This window comes from Pelophylax lessonae (genome assembly GCF_965119305.1).
Source record: "Pelophylax lessonae genome assembly, chromosome: 6".
NCBI lineage: Eukaryota > Metazoa > Chordata > Amphibia > Anura > Ranidae > Pelophylax > Pelophylax lessonae.
In genome coordinates, this window is record NC_138773.1 from 261,503,579 (window position 1) to 261,517,708 (window position 14,130).

At 38.9% G+C, this 14,130-nt stretch overlaps 1 protein-coding gene across 2 annotated transcripts in view; it reads right to left on the reverse strand.

Moving 5' to 3' along the window:
* CSRNP3 (cysteine and serine rich nuclear protein 3) overlaps window positions 1–14,130 on the reverse strand; it is a 186,243-nt gene that overhangs the window by 61,103 nt on the left and 111,010 nt on the right. Inside the window, exon 1 of one of the 2 annotated variants that reach the window (XM_082262408.1) lies at window positions 9,932–10,179. The exons of the other annotated variant lie outside the window; for it this stretch is intronic. The gene's annotated coding sequence lies outside the window, so the exon portion shown is untranslated. Of the gene's footprint in view, window positions 1–9,931; window positions 10,180–14,130 lie in introns of those variants that run through there. 2 annotated transcript variants of the gene reach the window in all.

The window sequence follows — 14,130 nt, forward strand, 5'->3', positions numbered from 1 at the left end:
TTTTGGACCCTACCCATCATTCCATGGTTTACCCCCTACCTACCTCCCAGTACTGCCCTTTTAGAGAATACAGAACCAAGTATTAGTGGTGTTAAGTAATTATTTGGGAATATGGTAATTATAACAAGAAAAGCAGTAAAATAGATTCCCTGTAGGCAACAACAATATAGCCCCTTGCCAGCAACAATAGATTCCTCTAACAACAATGGACCACCCGCAACATACTTTCCCCCCTAGCAACAATAGACTCCCAGCAGCGACAACAGATCTCTCCGCAGCCAGCAACAATAGATCCCTCCCTTAATAGTAGATCTCTCCCAGCAAGAACTGACCTCCCCAGAAATATAAGACCCACCCCAGCAACAGTATAGACCGCCTCCAGCTGGAATAAATCCCCCAGCAGCAAGCATTAATAGACCCTGCAGCACACTCCAGCACCCCTTGCCATTACATACAGTCAGTACTGGAGGTGCCGAAACTGCGTTCCCCCGCGTTCCCGCAGAAAAAAAGCCCTGGGTGTACCCAATCTATACCAACCCTATATACTTTTACTGCATCTGAACCACATCTACCACACACCTGTGACAAGACTATACCATACCAACACTGCATGCAGGTTAATTGGGACTCTCATTAGAAGCAAAGATGCTCTTAAGGGGCCCCAAAGATAGCTGGCAGGAGAACATCCCAAAGTACTGCCCCTCCTGTAATAATCATTCTGCAGGTCTCCTTCATTTCCCAGCCCCTCGGTACCATCCTCTTTTTTTTTTTTTTGAGCTGTGCATACCAAGTCAGTCTGGGACTAGCATTGCTACCGTAAATCTGCTTTGGCAATATAGTTCCAGCATTAACCTTCACAACTGCTCACTACTGGTTGGTTAAACTTCACAACTGCTCACTACTTCACTTGAGGGGACGTTGCTACTGGTTATGCTGATCTGGAAGCCAAATGTAATTTTATGACTAGTCCTCACCGTTATTCACTTTGTATAGTAAATTGTATTAGCATTGTTAATCCTAGTTATCAACCCTACTGGGTGACAACATTAAGTTTGCCTTTACTACCAGTTTTGATGCCCATTATCTTTGATATAGCACTGCTATTGGATACAAAGTATTACTTTCAGCGATTTCCAGTGATATTGTAGGTTTGTTCACACAACCTGGTGTGTCAGAGTGACTAAGATTCTTAAGAAGGTCAAGGCAACAGAACGCATCCTATTCAGCGGCTTCTACGGGGCTAGTGCTACACATATGTAGATAAAAGACTTCTGATCTCTTTTCCACTTTCCCAATAATTGTTTCAGATCCATATGGAATCCAGTGGGTGAGCATATTAGCCAGACAAGTGGCAATTTCAGAAAGAGGTCAGAAATAATTGACCAATGTAATTCCATTGGGAAAGGTCTACAGCTGACACCTGCTAGTTAAAGTATTATGTTGATAATAAAGATGTAGTAAACAGTTTTTAATTGGAATTCATGAAGTGCAGCTCCAGGGTTGCCATCCTAATGACAACAGCCCCATGTCTTGCACCTTATAAACAAGTCAGCAATTGAGTTTCCATATTTTTATCCACAAAAGGACAGGGAATATGGGTGCACAAGAACACACAAAAACATACAGCAGTTCACTCCTTAAAGTAACTTGTGTCTGTTAGTGTCAGATGTCTAATGTCTATTTAACATTAAAATTGATTTCTGCACCCTACATCTACTCCACAACATATGATAGGTACACTTTAAAGAGAAGCTAAAGAGAAGCTAATTACGTGACTGTTTAAAGGGCTGTAAAGCAAGCTCTAGCATATTAAAGGCAGTACATTTATTAGCAAGAAAAGTAATAGGCCACTGCAGCCAGCAAATTATTACAGCCTGTTCAGGTTTAAGCAGATATGCTTAGTTTCAAGGACACCACCGTCCATGACAAAGGGACGATTAAGTGTAAGGCAGCACCCAAAACAATGACTGTATTGAAATAGAAATGTAGGTATTTTGTGAAACCTTCAGTCAAGAAAAAAAAAAAAAAAAAAAAAAAAAAAAAAAAAAAAAAAAAAAAAGAGTCATAAGTTTACATAAAATCAATTTAAATAAAATTTGACAGCGAGTAGTCCATGTTCATTGCCCAATTTAACCAGCACAAGAGGCGAGGAGGGAAGTCATCCAATAAGTACAAAATGTATTTGTGATAACCAGTTTGTTGAGGAAATTTCCTCCAATTCCCTGTTGCATTTACAGTACAGGAAATGAAGGGATACAGAAAGCAAAAGAACCGAATGGGGGTTTTAGGTTTCTTGAAAAAAAAAAAAAAAAAAAGAAAAATGCAGTCTGCAGTATGGTGATCTAAAAAAAGAACAAGGTGAACAGCATTTATAAAGTTCACATCCATCCAAGGTTGAAAAGGCAAGGCAGATTGTAACACAAAGTCTTGCAGCTTCTATTGGCTGAGGAAGATCTGTAACTTTATTAATGTAAAGAACCGAAGAAGGGCACACAGCTTGTGCATTAGAAGACATAATAAAAGCCAGTAAGGCAGTCACAAGAGTAGCAGAAAAAAAAAAAACCCTCTCTCCGTTACCCTTGTAATACTGATTTTTAATAAAATAAATGTTCCTTTTATAATACACGTCTATGCAACTTATCTCTGCTCTTGTCATTATACGAGTTTAAACCCATTTTATTCTACCCCCCCCCAAAAAAAAAAAAAAAATTTATATATATATATATATATATATATATATATATATTACACACAGTAGTACAGTTTTTATGAAGAAGCCACTGTGCCCTATTTGAAGCTTACAAGTTCTTACGGGGGCCATGTAACGGAACAGGACACCCCTGACTGGGTACCTCCGTTGACAGATGCTACTAGTGCTTCTTGAGGGCTCCAAGCACTTTACCAGACACCGTAACAAACTTTAGACCCCACGAACCGCCGCAGCTTGGTTAGGGTCTCGCCATCTCCTACCCACCCTGGACCTACGACAAGGCTCCAGGTTCCCGTGGGTGAACCTCTTTCCCCAGAGTGCAGTAGAACAAGCTCTTACAAGACCTTAGTGATTATCTAAGGGAGTATGGAAGACCATAGCAATCCCTTGTAGCATATTCCCCCAATAAGAGACAGGACTCTAGATTAAGGGTGAAGTAACTCTAGAACAACTTTATTGAACAAGAAACAGACTTCTATACAGTTTTCACCCACAAGGTTACCGCCCATGTGGACCTTGTTGAAGACTGGACATTCACAATCCAATAGGAACAGGGTTTTACACTCCCATACAGTGTACACAATCCCTCCCCTCTGGCTGATTACAGTAGCATATGCAGATGAAAGTTTATACAGGAACTAAACTAATTATCTAGCCATCTGGACAGAACAATGTGAGGTCATTAACATTTAACAATGGAAGACAGGTAAACTTTAGCACAATACACATTCCCTTCCAATACACAAACAGTAAGGAAGTCTGCGAATGACAGTCTTTGTGTCTCTCTCTCAGCCATGCATGGAATACACAGTGTAAGGTGGTATTAAATCTTCATATTTCTATATGAAGATTTGCTGACAAATATTGAAGCAATCCAAACCATTACTTCTGTCTTTTACTCATAGTGACTGTTAGTACCGTCACAGGCCATTAAAGGGGATGGGGAGTGGGTTGGCCTATAATGGTTGCATAGACAACATTGTATTTTTTTTCCCCAGATTGCAATTTAAAAAAAAAATGTTTAAAACCTTTCAAATAGGCAGAAATCTTATACATGCATAAGGGAACAAGGCAAGAAATGCATTTTACTTACAAATTGGCCAAGGATGCACAGGACCCTTTCCAAATGTAGACCGCGGCTGCCCCTGAGCTGTGTGAATCGGCTCCTTTGGGAGGTGGTCACACCCTCCTGTTGGATGTCGGTTGGGGTGGGGGGATTTTTGTTTGCAGTAAAGATGGAAGTCAGCAGAACTTCACCTCATTTACTAAGCTCTGGGGCAAGTTTGTTTGAGACGTAAAAAGCCTATTTAGCTTTAGTAAATTAACCCCCATAAAGTCTATAGAACTTGACAGTATAAGCTGGAACCCTATTAAAGAAAGCTTCCACTTTATTTTTTTTATTAAATGTCTCTAAACACTTGTTTTTAACAGCAATTGTGGAACCCTCATGAATTATTTTGTACATGGTCATTTTCTCCTCAGGCTGGGTTCACATTGTGCATGAGCATCTCACAGTAGGGGGTCCGATGCATCCATGTTGACCATTTGAGGTCCAAATTTGGTCTGAATTTGGACCTAAAATGGACCAGACGATGCACAGGACTCTTCTGCAAACTGCTCCACAGCCGTCCCGGAGCTGCATGAACTGGCTCCATTGAGAGCCGGTCATCGTCTCCTGACATGCATTTTGGATGCAGGGAAACCCACTTCAATTTGCACCTGTGTGAACCCAGCCTGACATACACGGTTAAGATAAGACTAGAGAATGGTTTTGGTAAAATAGAGCGGTACTAAACCCAAAAGCAAACATACTTTAGCTTACCAATTCTTCCATGTGGTGGCTGCATTTGTTCTCCTTTTTAGGCTCTCTTTCCTTTATTTTCACCTGGTGATCTGGCCAGCAAGTCTAGTCCATCTCACATTTTCCTTACACCAAGATTTACAATGCTGGTGTCCAAAGGGGTCTGTTCTGCCTTCATCCAAAGTGTAAGCACTTGAATACTGAAATGTGTTACTGGCAAGATCACTAGATTAAAACAAATAGAAAAAGCCTAAAAAAAAAAAAAAAATTAAAAATAAAAAAATAAAACCGCAGCCACCACATTTAAAGGATTAGTAAACTGCAAAATTGTTTTAGGTTTAGGATTTATTACCATTTTACCAGGGGCAATAATTTGCTGACTGTTTTGTCTTCGTAGATCTAAAGGTTGCACTAAACATCCACAGAATTTCTTAGGGTCTTTACCCATACCAAAGTTGTTCCAGAGAGGTGGTTTGGAGACATGAAGGACTAACATGCAGCCAATAAACAGTGTAGGAAGAGTTTAGGAGCAGTCGAGGTACAGTAGCACAGGTTCCTAAACTTGATTTCATTAAAATTTGTACAAGCTACAATACCACATTTTAGCCTTGACTAATGGTAAAACAGGCAAGATAACGAAAGGGAGCCTCTCTCCTTTCTAAAGAATCAGTGTGTTTTTTTTTTTTTTTTTTTAATTTAAAAAGCAGATTCTCTATCTAGGAGCCATTATCCTCAAATACAGTCATCTTTGATGATTTTGTTGGAGGGGTCTCCTTGATCATGTCACCATCATTAAGAAGAAGGGGGGGGGGGGGGGTGATGTATTGTGAAGAACACAGTACAAATCAATATGCCCATTTTAAAAGGTTATGTATGTTTCCTCTAGTCGCACAGAATAATTCACACTAAAGTGGTAGGTATAGTTACATACATCTAAAATAAAATTGCATATATATCTTAAGAATACAAATTGATTGGTCACAATTTACTCCTAACAGGAACATGACTCATTCTTTCAGCTTGTAACCTCTTTACCGCATTGAAAAGGTCACAAAATAGTTCAGTATGTTGTCCTGCCCAATTAACAAGGGACCACCTCAGTAGGGATCCATTGTATTTGCTGGCATACTGAAGATAATCCTGTGGATTTCGGGACAATGCCTAATTTGGACCACAGTACGAGTTAAGATTTTTGGATGAACCAATATATTTCACTGCTTATTATTCAACAGATTAATTAACATTTGACATATGGTGAGCCAGGTTACATTTAATAGCTAGATCATATGAATTTTTTTCTGATAATTACATCATGTTAATAGCTATGCCAGAAAAAAAAAAAAAAATAGGGAGGAAAACCATTTACAAAGTAAAACATTAATCAATTGTTAAAATATAGGTTTTATTTAGTTTACAAGTTAATTTCTAAATTGCAAGATATTTGCATGGTTTTATTAGAACAATAGAATGTCTGTATCTTCTTGGCTGAAATGCAATTTTAGAAGGCACTTGTTTTTCTACCCTTAACTATTGGTTGTCATTTTCTTAGACTGCCCATCAACATTAGAAGACAGGCACGATGTAATCGCCCTCAGGACAGCAGATCGCCTCATAAGCTTGCAAGGTCCTCTGACCTGAGAGGGGAGGGGGGAGCTAGAGAGAAGTGCAGGCAGACGCCAACGTTGCTCATTGCAGAGCAGAACAATAGCAACTGGGACAGGTTTTGCAACCTGCCCAAAGGGTTTTCCACTCAACTCTTGGCTGGCAGGGGTTTACTTACTACCACAGACAAAAAATAAATAAAAATGTATGTGATTTCTCAGACATCTTTTGCCTATGGGCTGCTCAACCTGTATTTAAAAAAAGTGGACAAGGAAAATATAAGCCAGCTAATCAAATAATCTGCTACCCTATGTTCCATTTTCTGTAGGACCACAGCTATGTAAATTCACTGTAAAACAGAATATCTCTACACAATATTGCATTGTGAAGAGATATGCTTTTACCATACACATAGATCGCTTGAACAATAGAAAAGGTGAATGACTGAGTAAGCAAGCAGTCAAAAGTTAACCACAGGGACTGCCCAGCATTATGGAGAAACTCCAAAACCAATAAGTGCCTGTATCATTTTTCACAATATAAAAGAATGGAGGAGCGTGGTGGGTTTGATAATGAATAAAGGGGTAGGCCCAGTTATTACCCTTCCCATTATCCTCTGTTGTTAGAGGCCTGTGGTCAACCAAATGACAGTATAAGGCAAGGGTTCCCCATCAAGTGAGAGTTTTCATTGGTGAACAATGCTATAGGTGTCCCTTTGAAGACCACACCACCTAGGCCAGACCAGTAAACAATTTGTGTGTTTATATCATCTGCCATTAAGTTATATGAATTTCCCACCTGCCCCTCTACCACCAGAAGATTGACTAGCATAGGCAAAACAAAGCCAAAGTAAAATAAGACACTGGATATTTTTTGCACCCAACACCTAAATACACTTGGCCTTGGGTGATTTTAGATGGAGCGAATTTTTTTTTTTTTTTTTTTTTGCATTTGCCAACTATGCCTGGAAAACTGATCAAACTACCAGCATGTTTTTGAGGTGTGGAATGAACCCCTATTCAGATGGTGCCCCTGTGAGAACTGAACCAAAGGCCAGTGTGTTGCAAGGTAAAAAGCACAAATCAAAAAGCCACCATGTTGTCTGATAAAGATTTTTTTTTTTTTTAATAGGAGTATGATAAAAATATAATGTTAATTTTAAGGTTCGGAAAACGAGTGCAGTAATATTTAGAGGTGCATATTGGCACATAAAAATTGTACAGGATACGGTTTTTGTTGCTTGTTAATTAGCTGCTCAGACGACATGCAGTGCGTAGTGGGAAGGACAGAGATCACGTCTCCTATACTTACAAGAATTGAAAATTTTATTGCTAATGTCAAAATAACCCTACTGGTTGCCCAAAACTAACCCTACAGCTCAAGGTCTTTATTTCAACTTCAAAACTCGTTAGGCTAGGATTACATCTGTGCACTGCGATAATGAACATGCGTTGATTAGCTTTTTTTCCCCCACTCGTTAAACATGCATTGCATTAGGGCAAACCATTTCAATGGGCTTCCCTAATGAACCAAAGAAGTGTAGGTGCCTTTTTATAAAGCAGGACACAAGTTGCCTTGCATTGCAGAGCACTACGACACGTGTGCATTAGGGTGCCATCAAGAATAAACAACAGCGCACCAAGAAGATATACACATGCATTTTTGTCCATCGCAAAAACATGCACAAAATCTCACGCATTCCAACTGTGCACAGATCTTTTATCGGGACATTTAGTCAATGGGAGAGTAAAGGGCTAAGGGATTACATGCACAAGGCCTTAAAGTATAAAAAAAAAAAGCCCCTGCAAAAGAAGAATTACTTCAATGGTGGATGGGGACTCATCTTTGTCTTCAAAAACTATGGTGCCATGGGGCTGTTCAATGAAACCACATCAGGGGACTTGTATATGAACCCCTATGCCATATTAACCCCTTATGCCATATTAAGTCAACAGAGCCATTTGGCTACATACATGCTTATTTATGGGTGTTTGACATGTGTCAAAGCCTACTGCCAAGTGCCCATAAACTGACAATATGAGGAATTGTTCAAGTTACTTAACACACCAATTTTAAACCTGCAGTAAGCATCTGCTTCAGTGAGCTGCATCAACTCAGTAGACTATTTACTAAGAATCAGTTTCCCTGGCATACAGGTGAGAAGAAAGATAAAAAACAGCAGCACGTATGCAACTTACTGTGGAAAGCTCATTTGCAGGTAAAATATGGGAAAGGACAGCTTAAAAAAAAAAAAAAGTATGGATTGTGCCTCGCTATGTTTACCCAAGAAGGTCTGCACACAATAGACTTCCTGCCATCTTTAATTTCATGAAACACCCACAATGATCCTGGTGACTCCGTGGGCCAGAGAGTAACCTAATTTGTATAGCCAGATCAAAATAAGTCCACATAGAAATATTTAGTCTTTTCTCACAACCAATGGCATTACATTCAAATGTGTGTTACTGATGTACTTACCACCACCTTAAAGTGATGAAAAATGTTATTAATTTGAATTATCTTGCCTAATGCAATCATGAAAGGTGAGCTGTTTTATTAACCTAGTACATTAAAATCTATCAAATACAGTATGTTCATTGTAGATACAATTCTCCAGACAGAGCAGGGATGTCTACTTGGCCCTAGAGCTTTCAAATCCATAAGCAGTCAAAGACGCACATTGCCTTTATAGCAAAGGATGATGCAGTTGCATCCAGCATTTTTCCCCATTCAGCTTTTTAGCTGTAGAATGACCTTTGAGCCCCAGGCTCCTCCCTCTGTCTCTGTAGTTAGAGCTACTGTATTCTAATTTGCATGAGGCCGGTAAAGGCCCAAATAGCTTGGAGAAAACATTGAGCAGGAAATACATTTTAAAAATCTGACAAGTTTGTGAATGTATAGCATTGTTGATATATTTTGTTTATTTGCAAACAAATGCAATGCCCAAAAATAAGATTGGATTTGCTTTTTTTTTTTTTTTTTTAAATCCCCCCCCCCCCCCCCACCTTTTATAGTTCCTGAAATCAAAATTGTTTTTTGTTAAATTCAGAACATTGTAGAAAATTATCCCTATTAAATTTAACTTCAGACTTAAGTTTCTGTAAATATGTTGTCTCCCCATCATAATCACAGTCTTGTTAGTCTCCAATTTACTTTGTGTTTAAGCATCGAAGTACACACAATTAAAGGCAATTGTTGAGCAAAATTTCAAGTTAAGCCCAAACAACATCCTGCTGATTTGTTCTCAGTTTGCTTGAAATTTGCGTAGCCAGCAATTTGTAAGTAAATCAGGGACAAGACAAAACAAAACGAAAGGCGCTTTAATTGAAAATCAGAAAGCCTAATATTAAGTGCCATAAATATTAAGTGCTGAATTGTTTAGGGCAAATGCTGACAAGGATAAAATTCCAGGATGAACCTTTCAATATTCTGCAGGCAGGATTTTTATTAAGCAGAAATACTCTTTGCCCTATAGAACCATAATTATATGATAAATAAAAAAAATTGCAATTGCTAGAATTGAAAATGATCATTTTAAAATTGGTCAGCTTTAGCTATTTGTTTAATGGAAAATAAAAAAAAAAGGGATTAGAATATTTTTATATTAGACATGCTTAAGATAACGAGCCATTCTACCAATAAAAATATACACATATTAACATGCACGTTATTTGTCTGCCTAAAGAGAAGGCCATTCTAGCAAAAAAAATGTACAAACACCTATTTTACAATTCACATTCAAATATCTTTGCAAGCATTTTTCTAGAACACGTCATATAAATAAAAAGAATTAATGCAACGGAGACCAGACCACTAACCTGCTCACACTGCTTTTCCCCAATCCATGCACTCTTCCTATGCACAGCTTCTAATTACAATCCATGGAATCTTGATGATTACTGCTTTCTAAAACATAGAAATCTCATAGATTCTAACTGTCTTCTGCATAAAAATAGATCATTTTTTTTCCAGTTTCCCAGAGCAGTATTTTATAGCTGCTACCATATGTTTTATTGTTCACTGTCAAGAGCTCTAGCCTGCACAAAGACTCATTACCTACTGCTTGTCGAACAGCTACACAATCTCACTGAGCTTGCCTGGATGCTGATCACATGGCAGGGTTGTCTGAAAAAAAAAAAAGCACGCATCCACTGATTTCACTGTCTAGGGATATTTTTATCAGCTGAATCTTAGCAAGAGGAAGGGCCAGCAAATCAACCAAGCTGTTTGAAGTCATTAAGCCATGTCAAATCATTTGGAGGCCTCGAATGATGTGTTTTTCATTAAAAAAAAAAATATATATATATACGGTATGTCTAATAAATTAGGGAAACAACCTTACAAAGCAGTCAGCTCATTAACTCTGTGGGATTCCCAGAATTTTATTGGCGTTTTGCAGTACAATAAAACACCGCAGATAATTATTTTAAAGCAACACACGTTCAATGATCCACAAAAAGGTTTGATTTTTTTTTACATTTCTGTGAAACACACATAATGATCTGTGCAGGCAACATTGCTAAGAAAAATATTTTTTTTTATTTGGTCACTGAGGTTGGATGTATCAGAAAATATGACTTTTTGTGATCATTATATTTTTGTTAAACACTTTGCAACTTAGTAGTAATCAGAAAATATTAATATTCATATAGATGTCCTTACCTTAGTTTCCTATTAAACTAGCATGTACCTAAAGCCAAAATGTTTTTTTTTTTTTTTAGTTAGTTGGATAGAGCGGTGAGGGGTTAGAACACCTGTCAGTTTTTTTTTTTTTTGTGGTGGTTTGTTTTTGTTTTTTTACTGTCCTTGCTGGGGGTGCTCCATACTATACATGTGTTGTGGTGACCATTGTTCCCAGGACTTAAAGAGAAGATACAAAAATTGGAGTTGTCACTGAAACATGATAAAGGGGAAATCTTCCAATAGGGACACCTGTCTACCGGGCTTACCTTTAATTCAAGGCCCACGCCCTTGTGCCATGTGATTATTTAATTAAAAACCACTGTTAGGCCCCTTTCACACATACGGACCGTAGGTTCAGTTCACCAGTTCAGTCCCGTCAAAATGTATCAGTTTTTCATCAGTTTTTCATCAATTTTTCATCCATTTTTCAACCTTTTTCATCCATTTTTTTTTTACATCCACTACCAATGCAAAAATGGATGAAAAGCGGACCGTTTGTCCATTTACATCCGTTTTTAATCCGATCCGTTTTTTTTGATGGATGAAAAATAGGGCATTCATGCGTTCCAAAAAACGGACATTGACGGAAGCGGATGAAAACGGATGTAAACTGATGATCATCCGTTGTCATCCTTTTTTACATAGAGATGCACTGATGTCCATTTTTCATCCATCAACGGATGGATGAAAAATGGACCGTATGTGTGAAAGGGGCCTTAAGCTGGATACACACTATCCAACTTTTGTGGTAAGATTTCCTTCAGATTTACCTTTTCTGTGTAGTGCAAGGGCCTGCCAGATTGCATACAAATTGAAAGTGTTTAGGTTTGACCTCATATTATATGGTTTTGGTAAGTCTTAGGCCCCTTTCACACTAAAGCCCCGTACACACGTACCGATTGTCGGCCATAAATATTCGGCCGCCGACCGATCGGCCGATTGTAGGCTTGTTAGTATGATGCTTCCGACAGCGCATTTTCGGCCGAACAGAATCTGTCGCGCAGACTTTAAAATATTTGTTGGCCGTCACCAGAACGGCCGATTGTTCGCCAGTCAGTACAGATTTCGGCCGACAGACAGCAGATTAGCAAGACTGGGCATGCTCAGAGAAGAAAAAACACACGGAAAGTTAACCATCACATGACATCACTTCTGCAGTCGGCTGTTGTTGGCCGACAAAATTCGTGTGCAGTCTTTTGCAGTTTTCAACAGACACGACAGCCCTGGACAAAAGACGGCCGATCGTTCGGCCGAGGATCAGTACGTGTGTACGGGGCTATACAGTCCATTCAGTTCATCAGTTCAGTCACGTCAAAAGTTTTTAATCCGTTTTTCGTCCTTTTTCATTCGCTTTTAATCCGTTTTCCTTCCTTTTTCATCCATTTTTCATCCGTTTTTTTCACATCCACTACCAATGCAAAAATGGATGAAAAACGGATGAATGGACAGCATGTGTGAAAGGGGCCTAAAGGAAAAAGTCTTCAGAAAATCTTATAGTGTGTATGGCCCATTAGAATGTGTGATTAGAGGCAGTGTACTTTTCAACTATATCACGGTTTCATGAACTCTACAAAGAGTTTGGACTTCTCCCTCTCCTCCTTCCTGCTGAATTTAGCCATATTAGCCAGATTTGGCCAGAGAGGGTGAAAAAAAAAAATAAATTAATGGCTGGTGCTGGCCTTCTAAGCCTGCTGCCCTAAACACCTGATTTCCAAAGGCCGATATATAAATCTCTACAGGAAAATGTTAAATGTACACATAATTCCAGTTGCCAATATCTCTAAATGTTCTGGTTGTTTTCTCATGTAATTTTGCACTGAAGGAAACTTTTGCTTATTATTTTTTTCATCCTATGCTCAGGATTGTAAAAGCTTTGCCTTAATTAAGAAAAATGTTCTAAAACATTAGGACTGTTTTATAGTAAGTAGAAATGTTTGGAGCAACCGTTCCCTACGCAGCAAGAACCCTAGCTATAGATATGGCCCAGGAATCCCTATATGCAACATCTTTTTGTCTTTAAGGGGAGTGTGGAGGCCTCTACATATTTTTTATTGTGTATACATTGGTTGTCCATCACCGTGAACTACTTAAAGGTGTCTACTAGAGATGGGCTCAGACGGGTTCAGGTCGTAGTCCCAAGCCGTCACTTCACACCGCCAATCATAGGAATAGGAAATGCCTCACTGCCTATGATTGGTGGTGTGCAGTAAGGGCTTCCTGGCAGGATTGCTCAGGTGGGTTGGGACTATAATCTTAACACGCCTGAGCCCACTCCGAGTGTCTACAGAGAGCAGACTTAAAAACTGGCCAGTGTATTGCTGACCTGGAAGTTAAAAACTAAACATGTTGCCAACATTATTCATAAGAATGAGATTAAAAGGAAGATATTGGTAACTAGCCAAGGTGGAAACCTTACCTGAGGGCATTAAATGCACGTACACATAATAAGAAAATCAGACGTAAAATTTCGTCTGAACGAACGATCTAATGATTTTCGGATCGTTAGTATGGTGCTTTTGACAGCCGATTACAAATTTTTATACAACAAAAACTGGATGTGCAGGCTATAAAATTTTTATCGTAAGTGAACACAACGTCTAATTTTCATTTAGTTAGTACAGTTTTCGTCCGAAAAAAATCATAAGAGCAAGACTACGCATGCTCGGAAACGAAAGAATGAATACAAAACAATTCAACACATTACATCCCTTCTGAAGTTGAATTATGCTGTACGAGAATTTTCGTATGAAAGTAACCTCTTCACTTTCCATATGAGACTAGCATGCAACAAAAACGAAAGAAAATGTGTCCGATAATCTGATCGTGTGTACAAGGATTTAGTCTCTTTCAAACCGCAACATGCACAGCTATAATAAAGGCCAGGTACACACTGGCTGTCATCATAGGCCCATATTGGTCATGTAGCAATCCAGCCCCAGCTATAGTATGGGTTCCACATTGCATAAAAAATCAAGGTTGTGGGACCTTCAAAGTTTATCAGGGACTAGAAAAACCAGAATGTCTACATGTCCTCTATTATCTCATTTGTCTTACCTAAGTGCTAAAAATCTGAGACGTTGCTAAAATTTTCAAAGGCTTGAAGCCCTCACTTCGTTGATCGAACAATAGGGAGGATTGAAGCATACCATGTGTAGCGCTACCTCCCCCCCCCAAGGAGCCGCTTGAATATTGTTGGTTCCTTAGGGCTCTTTCACACGGGCGTTCCGTATGTCCGTTTTTCATCCCATCCGTTTGCGGATGAAAAACGGACATAATGTATCTCTATGTAAATACGGATGTCAGCGGATGATCATCCTCTGACATCCGTTTTTTG